This window comes from Belonocnema kinseyi, chromosome 1, assembly GCF_010883055.1.
Source record: "Belonocnema kinseyi isolate 2016_QV_RU_SX_M_011 chromosome 1, B_treatae_v1, whole genome shotgun sequence".
In the NCBI taxonomy this organism is placed as follows: Eukaryota; Metazoa; Arthropoda; class Insecta; order Hymenoptera; family Cynipidae; genus Belonocnema; species Belonocnema kinseyi.
Window position 1 is genome coordinate 101,123,590 of NC_046657.1, and position 13,590 is coordinate 101,137,179.

Consider the following 13,590-nt stretch of genomic DNA (forward strand, 5'->3'; position numbering starts at 1 on the left):
AACTGTTCGTTGACACTTGTTTGCTCTTTCTCTTTGATAATATATAATATACACTGTTCCGTATGTATAACTTAGGGGTGCTTTTTTCGGTGACGTATTATATATTATGGATGAGCAAAAAAAAGAGCAAAAAAATATCAACTATCAGTGTTTTCTAACTTTTATTGTTTTTCATGCGTTTTTCATACATGTATGTGTTTCGCTGCACACGATCACGTGGAAGGGTAGTTTTGAGAAAATTATGAGAGGAAAATTTTGAAGTGTTATGCGATTAGTTTGGAGTTCTAAATCATTTTTACATTGTTCAAGGTAATTTTCCAACTTTTAAAACGTTTTTGATGACGAGGGGAGCGTATGTATGACTTAAGAGTAGTTTTCAGGGAACGTATTACATATTATCAGAGAGCAAAAACGAGAAAAAAATATCAACTGACATTGTTTTCTCAGTTGTGATATTTTTTATGATTTTTTCAATAAACATATATGTTCCGCTGCATAAGTTCACGTAGAAGGGTAGTTTTTTAAGAAAACAATAAGAGGGAAATTTTAAAGTGTAATGTAATTAATTTTGAACTCTAAAGCACGTCTACATTCTTTAATGTGGTTTTTTTTACTCTCAAAACGTTTTTTTATCACGAGGGATAGGTATGTATGACCTTAGGATAGTTTTTTAGAAACGCATTATATATTATCGGAGAGCAAAAAATAGAGCAAAAAATATCAACTATCAGTGTTTTCTAACTTTTATTATTTTCCATGCATTTTTTATACATGTATATGTTCCGCTGCTCACGCTCGCTTGGAAGGGTATTTTTTGGGGAATTATAATTATTGGGAAATTTTAAAGTGTCATGTAATTAATTTGGAGTTCTAAATCATTTTTACAATGTTCCAGGTGATTTTCCAACTTTTGAAACGTTTTTAATGGCAAAGGAGAGTATGTATGACTTAGGGGTAAATTTTGGGTAACGTGTAGAAGGGTAGTTTTTTGTGAAAATGATAATGAGGGGGAAATTTTGAAATGTAATGTAATTGATTTTGAGCTCTAAAGCATGTCTACATTTTTAAGGTTTGTTTTCCAAATCTTAAAAAGTTTTTGATCACGAAGGGTAGGTATGTATGACTTAGGGGTAGTTTTTTGCAAACATTATAATGGGAGGGAAATTTTCAAGTCTCATGTAAATAATTGAAGTTCTAAATCATTTTTACATTGTTCAAGGTGGTTTTCCAACTTTTAAAACGTTTTTGATAACGAGGGGAGGGTATGCATGACTTAGGGGTAGTTTTTAAGGAACGTATTATATTTGTTTGCAGATTATAAAAAGAGCAAAAAAATATCAACTAACAGTGTTTTCTAAGTTGTATTATTTCTATGCTTTTTCATACATATATATGATCCGCTGTGTACGTTCACGTGGAAGGGTAGTTTTTCAGGAAAATTATAAAAAGGGGGAAATTGTAAAGTATCATGTAATAAATTTGGAATTTTAAATAATTTTCACATTGTTCAAGGTGGTTTTCCATGTTTTTAAACGTTTCTGATCACGAGGGCTAGGTGTGTATGACTTAGGAGTAGTTTTTTCGGGAATGTATTATATGTTACGAAAGAGCAAAAAAAGAGCAAAAAATATTATTTCACAGTGTCTTCTAGGTTTGGTCATTTTTATTGCTTTTTTATACATATATATGTTCTGCTGCATACAATCACGTTTAAGGGTAGTTTTGAGGTAAATTATAATGAGAGGGAAATTCTCAAGTGCCATGTAATTAATTTGGAGTTCTAAATCATTTTCCGATTGTTTAAGGTTGTTTTCCAACTCTTAAAACGTTTTTGATGACGAGGGGAGAGTATGTATGACGTAAGGGGAGTTTTTGGGTAACGTATTATATGTTATCAAAGAGCAATAAAAGAGCAAAAAAATATCGACTAACAGTGTTTTCTAAGTTGTTTTATTTATTATGCTTTTTTCATACATATATATGTTCTGATGCATAGGTTGCATGGTTTAAACCAAAAGTAGCAAAGTTACTTTTTCACACCAAAAAATTAATTTATTTCAGAAAAAAAAGAATTAAAAAAAAATAGTACAAATAAAGAATTGTCAGTTAGGAAATCAAAAAATGTGTCCCAATGCTTCAACTTTTAAGTCAAAAGAATATTTTTCTGTAAAACAGTTACAACATCTTTCCCCTCCATCTACCTCCATAAACCACATTTTTCACAACACCTTCACCCCACATGATAAGTTTTCAAGTATTTATTTGTTGAAACTGTTATTTTTAATACACAGTTTTATTAATTTCAATGTAATTTGAAATATAATAATTATTAGTTCAATTTTAAAGAAAGATTTTCAGGGGGAGACTTGGCCAAGATTTTCATTCTACCAAACATTTGAATTTTCAACACAAAAAATTAATTTTTTATCGAAAAGACGACTATATTTTACTCAAAAAAACACAATTATTTTCTACCCAAAAAGACAACTTTTCAACAAAAAACATCAATTTTTTACCCAGTTGTTTCATTTTTAACTTATACAATATACACTATAAAGCTTAAACCTGATAGCTTTATTTTCTACCTAACTGTTGAATTTTCAAACCAAAAAGCTGAACTTCTTTAAACCAATATGATTTTCATCATAAACGTTTATTTAAAAGTAAATAGTTGAGTTTTTAACTGTAATTATAAATCCCTAATATAAAATTTATTTACTTTTACAGAGTATTTCAAAGAAGATTATATTTTCACCAAGAAATACAAATTTCCAACAAAATATATCAATTTCATACCAAGATGTTAAACTTTCAACTAAAAAAGATACATTATTAACCAAATAATACAATTTTTAATTTAAAAAGCTAATTTTTGAACCAAAAATTGATTAGTTTAATTGTCCCTTTAAAAACTTATTTTCAATCAAGCATGAAACGAATTTTTATGAAAATAGTTCAATTTGAACCAAAGAGATGAAACTTCAACTGAAAAATTAAGCCTTAACAAAGTATTAACATTTTTGATAGAAAAAATGACTTTTTGATCGTAGCCCTAACTTCTACAAGTGCTAAAGTAGTTTATGAAATGTAATGCCAGGCCACTTTCTTTTAGGACTACAGCAGTGATCATTTCAATTTAGAGATGAAAGCGCGAATCAATTAATTTATTGAAATAAAATTAACCAAAATATGGAAATAAGAATGCCTTTTAGCTCTTCTGAGATTTGAGTGTGGCAATTTTTTCATTAATAATAGTTTTTCCTCATTTTCATACTACTTTCCAAAGGTTAATTTTAATTGCTGACATGTACTTTTTCAGATATTCACATTTTATGTGAATCTGACATTTGTCCAAAAAAATGCTAAAGTTACCACTTTGCACTTTTTTGTCTCCTTTTATTCCATACGATATATATGATGAATTAAAAATTTATGACGGTCTTAAAATATAGACCAAATTCACCCAAAAAACTAAGAATGATTTTAATTTTTTTGGAAATTGTTTCTAAAGCATTCTAGAACAAAACCCAAAAATAATATAAGACCTCTCATGTCACCTCCATTTAAAGTTCGTTCAGGCACACCGTGTACCGTCTACATTGTAGACTGTAGATTCTAATTTTTAAATTGAATCTTTAACTAAAAATTAATTAATCCTTTCATTACTGAAAATGGTATAACATTAAAAATTATTTGTCGAAAATTTTACCATAGAAAAAACAGAAGACAAAGTGAGTAGTCGTAGTAGGGATAAAGTAAAAAAGGAATTGCAGAGCTCACAGTCCCAATGGGATAAAATATAGGGACCAAAGGGTACTTTTTGTTACGCTTATATGCTATTTTTTTCGCACTCAAAGGGTAACAAATTCAAGATAAATTCAAAAGGTTTCGGAAAATTCTAATTACATTTAAAATAATTGAAATGAATTGAAAAAATCTAAAAAATGCATTTTTCCAAAAAACTGGAATAAATTTAGAGGAATTTAAGATAAAAGAAAAGAATTCGATGAAATTTATAAAAAATTGAACGTGAATTTAAAAAAATTAACTTAAAATAACTTGAAAATATGAATAAAAAAACTTAATTCAATTGAGTAACTTTAAAATAAGATTAGAAAAGTTTAAGAAAATTCAAAGAATTTGATGAAATGCCTAAGAAATCAAGGCGAGGTTAATAGACTTCAGGATCAATTAAATGAAAACTTTTAAGCATTAAAAAAATCGAAAAATTAAGCAGATTTGCGTGAATTTAGAAGGATTCAAATAAATTTTTAAAAATCAAGGCAATTCCAAAGATTTAAATGAATTCAGGGTGAATTTAGGGTCGAAAAATGTTATGTTTCAAATGTTCATACGTCGATTATCACCCACAAATATATTACGAACAATAAATAAATGCTTAAAGGTCCTTAGATAATTTAAAATTTAATCAATATAAGAAAAATATATTTTTCAAATTCTTAAGATGTTTTCTGTTAGACATTTTTTCTCAAGCAGTGAGAATTTTCAAACCTTGCATCTCGGTAATTGTTTTCCAATTTTCTCCTTTTTAACGTACACTGAATTTCAAATGAATTTAAAATCTATGAATCACTACTTATTTTTAGCGCTATAAGTGACTAAGAACTACAGAACAATCCAAGTTACATTAAAAACAATTGAAATGAATTTAAAAGAATTTAGAATATATTGATAAGAATTCCGGCAGTATTCCAAAAGAATTGCAAAAAATATTTGAAAATCTCTTTAAATATTCGAAATCCTACGAAATACCTCATGTCATGTGAACATTTTTTTTTTGAAATCCTTTAAAATATTAAAATCCCTTAACATTATTAAAACCCTTTGAAATCCCTTTATATTGTATAAATCTCTTTAAAATGTCTTGGTATCTTTTAAAATACTCTAAAATATTTCAGTCTTTGAAAGCCTTCAAACTACTGAAATAAATTTAAAAATTCTGGGAATGATTTAAAATTTCCTAAAATATTTCGAATCCTGTGGTATCTTTTGAAAGCCCTTGAAAACGTCTGAGAATCTTTTACAATACCCGCAAGTATTTAAAATCCTTCTTAATCGCATTAGATGTCTGAAATCCATAAAAAAATTATGTTCAATCTTTTAAAATAACCTAAATTATTCATGAAATTCAAGAGAATTCCAAAGAATTTATCATGAATTAATAAGAATTCAGGGTGAATTCCAAATCTTTAAATCCCTACAAAACACCTTACTTCTCATGAATGAATTCTTTAAAATCCACTAATACATTACAAAATCACGTGAAATTCTATGATGATATTTTCATTTAGAGTTTTAAAATCTCTTAAAATCAATAAAATCCTGGGATATCTTATAAAATAACGTGCAATCTTCTAATATATTTTAAAATCTTATATACCCTTATTATTTTTAACAGTTGCTTCTTACATAGATTCTGACGTTGTAAAAATGGACTTGTGAAATGGTTAGATGAATTTATGGATCTGGATTTGTAGTTTTCGAGTTGATGCTCTGCAGGGGGGCCCCGCCAGGTCAGACGGTCTGGGTACGTGGTTTTTCCCGGCATTGTCTCAAACTTCGTGGACTTGGTGAGATATATTTGCGAAATGTTACTCCGGTTCCCCGCCCATTATTGGCCCTTGACAAGAATTATGGGATTATGGCTACTTATTACTTGAAACGTATAGGAAACGGTAATGACCAAATGCTGAAATATTTTACCAAATATTTCTCACAATATAATAAAAATAGTATGAAAGCATATGCTATTGTTTCTTATTTTTTTGATTAAAATAAAATATTATTAATTGATTAAAAAACTGATTAGACTCAACTGAAGATGTCCTCGACCTAATAGTAAAATATTATAAAGTCAACTTCAAGTGAAATTTGAAACAAACGATATGTCCTATAAATTGATAGCATCATGCTCTCAATTTTAAAGTGCGATGCCATCGTTGCAACAGTAGACAAGTTTAACTGTATATCACACTTCCATAATCTATTAGCAGAAATTTCAGATACAAAGACGAAAAATATTGATTAGAATGCAAAATAAATTTATTTTCCAGAAGTTAAAATCTAAAGAATTTAAACCTTCTTTAACCTCTGACACATACTTCTCCGTTTACTCGTATTTTTATTGACATTATTTCTTAAACTAATATGCTCCATACATAATTCTAAACTAAACTAATTGTTGACTTTGGCTAGGAAAGACGTATTAGTTATAACTAATGAGAAACGCATTTTATTAAAACATCCGCTATCGCCGAGAATCGAACACACGCACCGTTCGTTTACGACGCCACGCTGAGGACGACAAAATAAATACTGATGGCATTCATTCGACACTTTTGAACTTACAAGGGAAATGCTACTCTGCAACATTCAATTTTCGATGAAACTATCATCAGTCGATAGTATGCCAAAAATAATTAGACAAGTAATAGATCTCATGCTTTCACGATGATACATTTTGATAAAAAGAGGTATGTCGGGTTCCAATCGTGTATAAAACTACCTTTTCTAAACGATTGAAACCCGAAATATCTCTTTTTATTAATTAGACACGTGTCCCGGCTTCTTTTTCAGTGGGCCCTTGTTTAAAAATTATGAGCGTATGAAAATCACGGTCGACGGGACTGCCAAATGCCTACCGAGTCACGCGCTGCTTATTTCAGCCAGCGTCACTGGCCCAGTGGTAAAGGGGCTATCTAACGACCAAGCTGTCGCTAGTTCAGATCTTTTATTTGACAACTTTTTTTTCTATTTTTCGCATTTTAAATATGTCAAATAATAATTTCTAATGCCCCCATCGGCGACCAATTTTTTCCCCTCCAAAATAGTAAATTTATTGGGAAATAATTACCATGCAGACACTTTTCGATCCGTTTATTTGCATAATCGTAATTTATCGTAATTTATTGCCCTTGCTGTCGAAAAACGTTATGTTTCAAATGTTCATACGTCGATTATCACCCACAAATATATTACGAACAATAAATAAATGTTTAAAGGTCCTTAGATAATTTAAAATTTGATCAATATAAGAAAAATATATTTTTCAAATTCTTAAGATGTTTTCTGTTAGACATTTTTTCTCAAGCAGTGAGAATTTTCAAACCTTGCATCTCGGTAATTGTTTTCCAATTTTCTCCTTTTTAACGTACACTTAAAAAAGAATTCAATTATAGTCAAAATTTGCAGATATAAACAATCATTTTTGGGAATGAGAATTAAATAGTTAATTAGTAAATATCAGTTAATTTTTCTGTAAAAATATTCTGCATTAAAAATTGTAGCCTAGGGCACGCGACTGTTGGTTCTCGCGCTTCGCACTCGATGATGTATTATCTCGCGCTATGCGCTCGGTCTTTATAATTTGCGCACATTCTTGCGCATACCTTTTAAAATTAGGACTTTAAACATGCACCGCTGTAATTTTGTGATTGTTTATTCTCTTTTGTTGAAAGAGCTTAGCTCGAGAGTTTGAGCGCACCTATGGCGCGCGACTGATGGCTCTTGCACTCTGCGCTCGGTCTTTGCATTTCTTCCAGTTTCGTGCACAAAACTTTTAAAATCAAAGGTCATCGGATCGAAAACTGTAATTTTGTAATTGTGAACTCTCTATTGTTAAAGCTCTGTCGGCTTTACCGAACACATTCTCATCATGTATCTCGTGTTTCGCACTCGATTTGGTCCCAAGTGTCAACTTCTCTACATTATACTCAACACTTTTATATTGAATATGATACATTTCTTATTTAACTCTGCCTGGGACTGTTTATTTAAAAATTGCAAAATAAAGAGTAAATTGTCTTTATCATGATTATTTTTATATTTGTTTCTTATTTTGCTTTAAATTTTATTCTAAACTGCGCTAAAAGATGTATCATTTCAATAAATGTATATAATTACAATTCATAACATGTATAAAAATTGAATCATACTAATTCTTATTTCCGTGTTTTTATATTTTTTTATATTTTTAATCTTGTTTTTTTACGATTAAAGAAAACCTCGTGCATCTGCAAATGGACTAATAAAGGAACCTATAAATGGTCCTATATATAATCCTTTGTCCTCTCGTCTTTTCTGTCCCTTTTCCATAAATTTAATTTTTTAATTTTTAATTTTATTTTTTACGTTTGAAAGAAAATCTACTCGCCCTATCGAAAAATGATTAATAATAAATTTATATATCTTTTCAGGCGAACAACTTTTGTCTGTAAATTTTAAATGATACTTTTGTCGTTTTTTCAACAAAAAAAATTGATATATTCATTTTGAATATTATTGTTTACGAATACAGGAAAAACTATATTTTCTATAAAAAATTATAGCTCTTTGTTTGAATAAACAAGTTTTGTCTCATTTTTTTTTGTAGCTTGTGTCGTTAGTCCAAATTTTTTTTATTTTTCTATTTTTAATGTTTTTTTTTTTACGATTAAAAACAAAAACTACGCGTCCTATCCAAAAGTTACTTATTACAAATTTGTAGGTCTTTCCAGGGCGCGCAATTTTAGCTGATTCATTTTTTTTTCGTATCTTGCATAGTTTGGCCCAAAAATGGAGTTTTTGGATTTTTCATTATTTTTGTTAGGATCAAATTGGGAATTTTCAACTTTTCGACCAAATTAAAAAAGTTTTTATGATAATCCTGTAGGTCTTTTAAAAATCAACGTTTTTCTCTGTTTGACTTTTTTTCATATCATGCGTTGTTTGGCGAAAAATGCTCTAACTCTGATAAATTTCTTTTTATAGAAAAAAGTCATGAGGATAAATTGTTTGAGTTTCTGAGTACTATGAATAACCGTATACAGAATTTTGAAATCTTGAAAAAATGCGGTTTCAAACATTCTTTAAATGAGCTCACTTTTTGAGTTTTGATCCGAAATAGCTAGTTTACGATTTTGTTCTTTCTTTTTCGACCTTAAAAAAATGTGCCAAAGCAGAATCCAATCTGATCAATTTTTCGAATGTTATCGAGCCTACAGAATATAGACTAGAGACTACAGACAGACAGATAAACACATTCGTAAAAATCGTCATTTCTAATTCAGTGGGTCTCAAAACGTGCAAATTTAATGAAAACCGACAAAGTGAAATTTTACATAAAACCAATACCTTCTCATTAGGATCATAATGTAAAAAAACATTAGCAAAATCTATACTTTACATCGTTTCAAGCAAAATAGTACACTGTTAGAAAAATCTGTATGAGGTTTAATATACATGTGTGTGAAGCAAATATGCACTACCGCTACTGAAATGTAACATAGATTGGTGTAGTGAATTTAATATACATGTGTATTAAATTTAATTTATTGGCCAGTACACCAATGTGCGTAAAAACTTAACCTGCTTTCATTTCTTTAAATCTTGTCAAATATAAATTAATAATCTAGAATTGGTTGACTCAGTTGTTATTTATAATGAAAGTGCAATGTACGGGTAAATTTTTTTTTTTAATTCGTTCTAAATGGTCAAAATTTAAGTTGAATACAGTTAATTATAGGTTAAGTCTGTTATTTATTTGCTTGATTGTACTTTTCGACTTGAAATCCAATTTTATTTTTGGTTAACAGAAAAAGGGTATCATGTTTTATTATTTAGAATCGAAAATTACAGCTAAACTTATTTTAAATTTGTGAAAAATGAAATTATATGATTTTTCTCGCAAGTGATTAACATGAATGTATATGAAATTTAATACACGCGCTCTTAATGGCGATTTCATATGCTTAGTATATTAATTTTCATACACATGGTTATATTAAAGTTAATATTATTTTTAACCAGTTCCCTGTTTAAAGTAGGGAATATTGGGGCATTTTCTACACGGGGATCTGAACGAGTTAAAAAAGAAGTTAGCCCTGCGGAAAATTCCGTGAACATACAGTGCGTTTTTTACGTAAATTATTATGGTAACATACATTTCCTATATCATTAATAACCAAATTAATTAAAGATTTTATAAAAAATTTCAACTGTTCAAATTCATTACAATTGTTTTTAAAGATCCCGATTCTTTGTTCAATTTCAAAATAATTAACGGAAAAAATCTTGCACTATAAGAAAATTTGTTTATTTCATCGATATGAAGAGTATAAATCTCATCGAATATATGCAATTAAAAATTTTTTTAACGTAAATAATTGGTCACATGAATGTTCAATTAGTATTAATGAAATTATCTATTAAATTTGCTTTAACGATATAAAGATTTGTTAATTTATTGCAATCGTTTTTAGAGATCGCAATCTTCTTTGTTCACATTGCAAATAATTGACAAATATTTGCAACATACATTTTTTAAATTTAAACGAATGATGCGTAGAAGTAAGCAATTAACCTGTTGTTTCTTATCGCAAATTATTTTCAACACTAATTTTCAATAATATTAATGAAATAATTTATTAAAATTTTCATCAAAAAATTAGAAAACTGTTTAAACTGATCACATTTGTTTTGAAAGATATTGTTTAAAAAGGCACATTTTACCAGTTTACCTTTAAAAAGAAATATCAATTTTTATAATTTAGTTTAATTAAGCTTTGATTTCAATTTTCAATAATCAATATAAATGTTGATACGAAGAAAACACAAAATATAATGTACCAATTTCAAAGTTTACAATTTTTACATATGTTAATGGTAAAAATTTAATGTTAACTTTATAAAATTATTATTGGTCCTCTATGAAAAGTGTATTTGTATTGAATCATAAAAGTGTCTTCTCTTTTTATTAGTACTTATAGAGGGTGGCCACACTGGGGCTTACCAAAATGTATGCAAACCCGCATACAGCCAGCACTGCCACCCGGCCGCGGTCAAATCTCATGTCACAATTTTTCTACAGGTCTTTATTAATAGGAGAGCTACCCTCCTGAAGTTTCACTACTATTTTATTTTGTTCTTAGAATGTTATTATTTGTTTTTCACGGGTTTTTTTTCCAATTCATCAACATTATTCAGCGGCTTAAGTACCAATGGATTAGAATGCACACGCTTTTTTAATTATACAGAATTCTGTACAAATCTCCAAACTCACTTGAAATCACATGAATTCTTTAAAAGTTTTGTAAATTTTTTTGAAATCTTGAAAATATACGTTGAATGATTTTAAATTCCTTTAAGTAGTATATTGAATTGTTCAGAATTCTTTCAAATTCTTTAAATTCACTTATAATATTACTAATTGTTTTAGAGATTTTTAAATGTTCTTGAAATATTCATTATAAACATAGCATTTTTTCAAACGGATTCAGTAATTCAAACGTTTCTTAAAATTCTGAGTCGAATGATATATACTTTTAGGAGTCACTTTTTTCATAAAAATGAAATACAATAATTCTTCAAAAGTAGGGTAACTGACAAGTTATTGTTTGTATAATACCATTTTATTATGAAAAAAGTGAATCCTGAAAGTATATATCAATAATTCAGAATTTCACGAAACGTGCAAATCCGTTGAACGACAGAGAAGTATTTTTAGCAAATGTTTTCAACCTCCGTCAAGATTGGTAGTTAGTTGCCTTCAATTTACTCAGTGCAGATACTTCCTTGACCTCTGTTTTTTCATATTTATTGAAGGAAATTGGCTTAGATAGGTACATACCATATACTTGTAGATGAAAAGTCAATAGATGTTATTAATGTTGTAAATTTATGAAATAATCATTACGAGCCGAGAAATAGATCTTCAAAAGTAGGGTAACTTTGACTAAAATTATTGTTAATATAATACCATTTTTTTATGAAAAATTTTTTATTTCAAAATTTCAAACTCTGACGTTCAACGAAATTGCACGTTTCTTGAAATTCTGAATCGAATAATATATACGTTTAGGAGTCACTTTTTTCATAGAAAATGGTATTATAGTAACAACAATAAAAGTAATGATTATTTCACAAATTTACAAAACAATAGGCATGTAACAACAGGTATGTAAAACCATTGATAATAATTATAACTTATGTGGAATGCATGGATTGGTAAACGAGTTAGGAAAATAAAGCTTTAACGATCAACTAATATTGAAAATATTGACCGATTTTTTTCAATCTTTTTTTGATTTACTCATAATAATATAACGAGGCTAATGCAGTACATTAAAATTTAATTAATGAATATTGTAAAAGATTCTGATTTTTATCCGCTGTGTCTAATCTCAAACAATGGGAGGGTCTCGCGAGGCCAAAAACCGTCCGATCGACAAACTACCACCCGCTGCAAGGGTACCGTTTTCCAGGCAATGCCTAAACCTGGCTGAAGGTCCCCTGATTATAACTTTCTCGCAGGAAATTTTTTTCACACTTTTTTTTTACTATTTACCCTTTTTCTGAAAATATTCCAACTCTGAAGCTCCACCCTTTCGGATGGAGCTTCTGAGTGAATAAAAAATTTTCGACAGCCAATCACAGTTGGAATATTTTCAGAAACAGGGTAAATAGTAAAAAAAAGTGTGAAAAAAATTTCCTACGAGAAAGTAATAATCAGGGGACCTTCAGCCAGGTTCAGACATTGCCTGGAAAACGGTACCCTTGCAGCGGGTGGTAGTTTGTCGAGCGGACGGTTTTTGGCCTCGCGAGACCCTCCCGTTGTTTGGGATTAGACACAGCGGATAAAAAACAGAATCTTTTACAATATTCATTAATTAAATTTTAATGTACTGCATTAGCCTCGTTATATTATTATAAGTAAATCAAAAAAAGATTGAAAAAAATCGGTCAATATTTTCAATATTAATTGATTGTTAAAGCTTTATTTTCCTAACTCGTTTACCAATCCATGCATTTCACATAAGTTATAATTATTATCAATGGTTTTACATACCTATTGTTACATGCCTATTGTTTTGTAAATTTGTGAAATAATCATTACTTTTATTGTTGTTACTATAATACCATTTTCTATGAAAAAAGTGACTCCTAAACGTATATATTATTCGATTTAGAATTTCAAGAAACGTGCAATTTCGTTGAACGTCAGAGTTTGAAATTTTGAAATAAAAAATTTTTCATAAAAAAATGGTATTATATTAACAATAATTTTAGTCAAAGTTACCCTACTTTTGAAGATCTATTTCTCGGCTCGTAATGATTATTTCATAAATTTACAACATTAATAACATCTATTGACTTTTCATCTACAAGTGTATGTACCTATCTAAGCCAATTTTCTTCAATAAATATGAAAAAACAGAGGTCAAGAAAGTATCTGCACGGAGTAAATTGAAGGCAAGTAACTACCAATCTTGACGGAAGTTGCGAAAATTTGCTAAAAATACTTCTCTGACGTTCAAAGGATTTGCACGTTTCGTGAAATTCTGAATCGATTGATATATACTTTTAGGATTCACTTTTTTCATAAAAAAATGGTATTATACAAACAATAACCTCTCAGTTACCCTTCTTTTGAAGAATTATTGTATTTCATTGTTATGAAAAAAGTGACTCCTAAAAGTATATATCATTCGGCTCAGAATTTTAAGAAACGTGCAAATCCGTTGAACGTCAGAGAAATATGTTTAGCCAATTTTTTTGGAACTTAAAATTTCGTTCATTTCATTAGAGAATCAA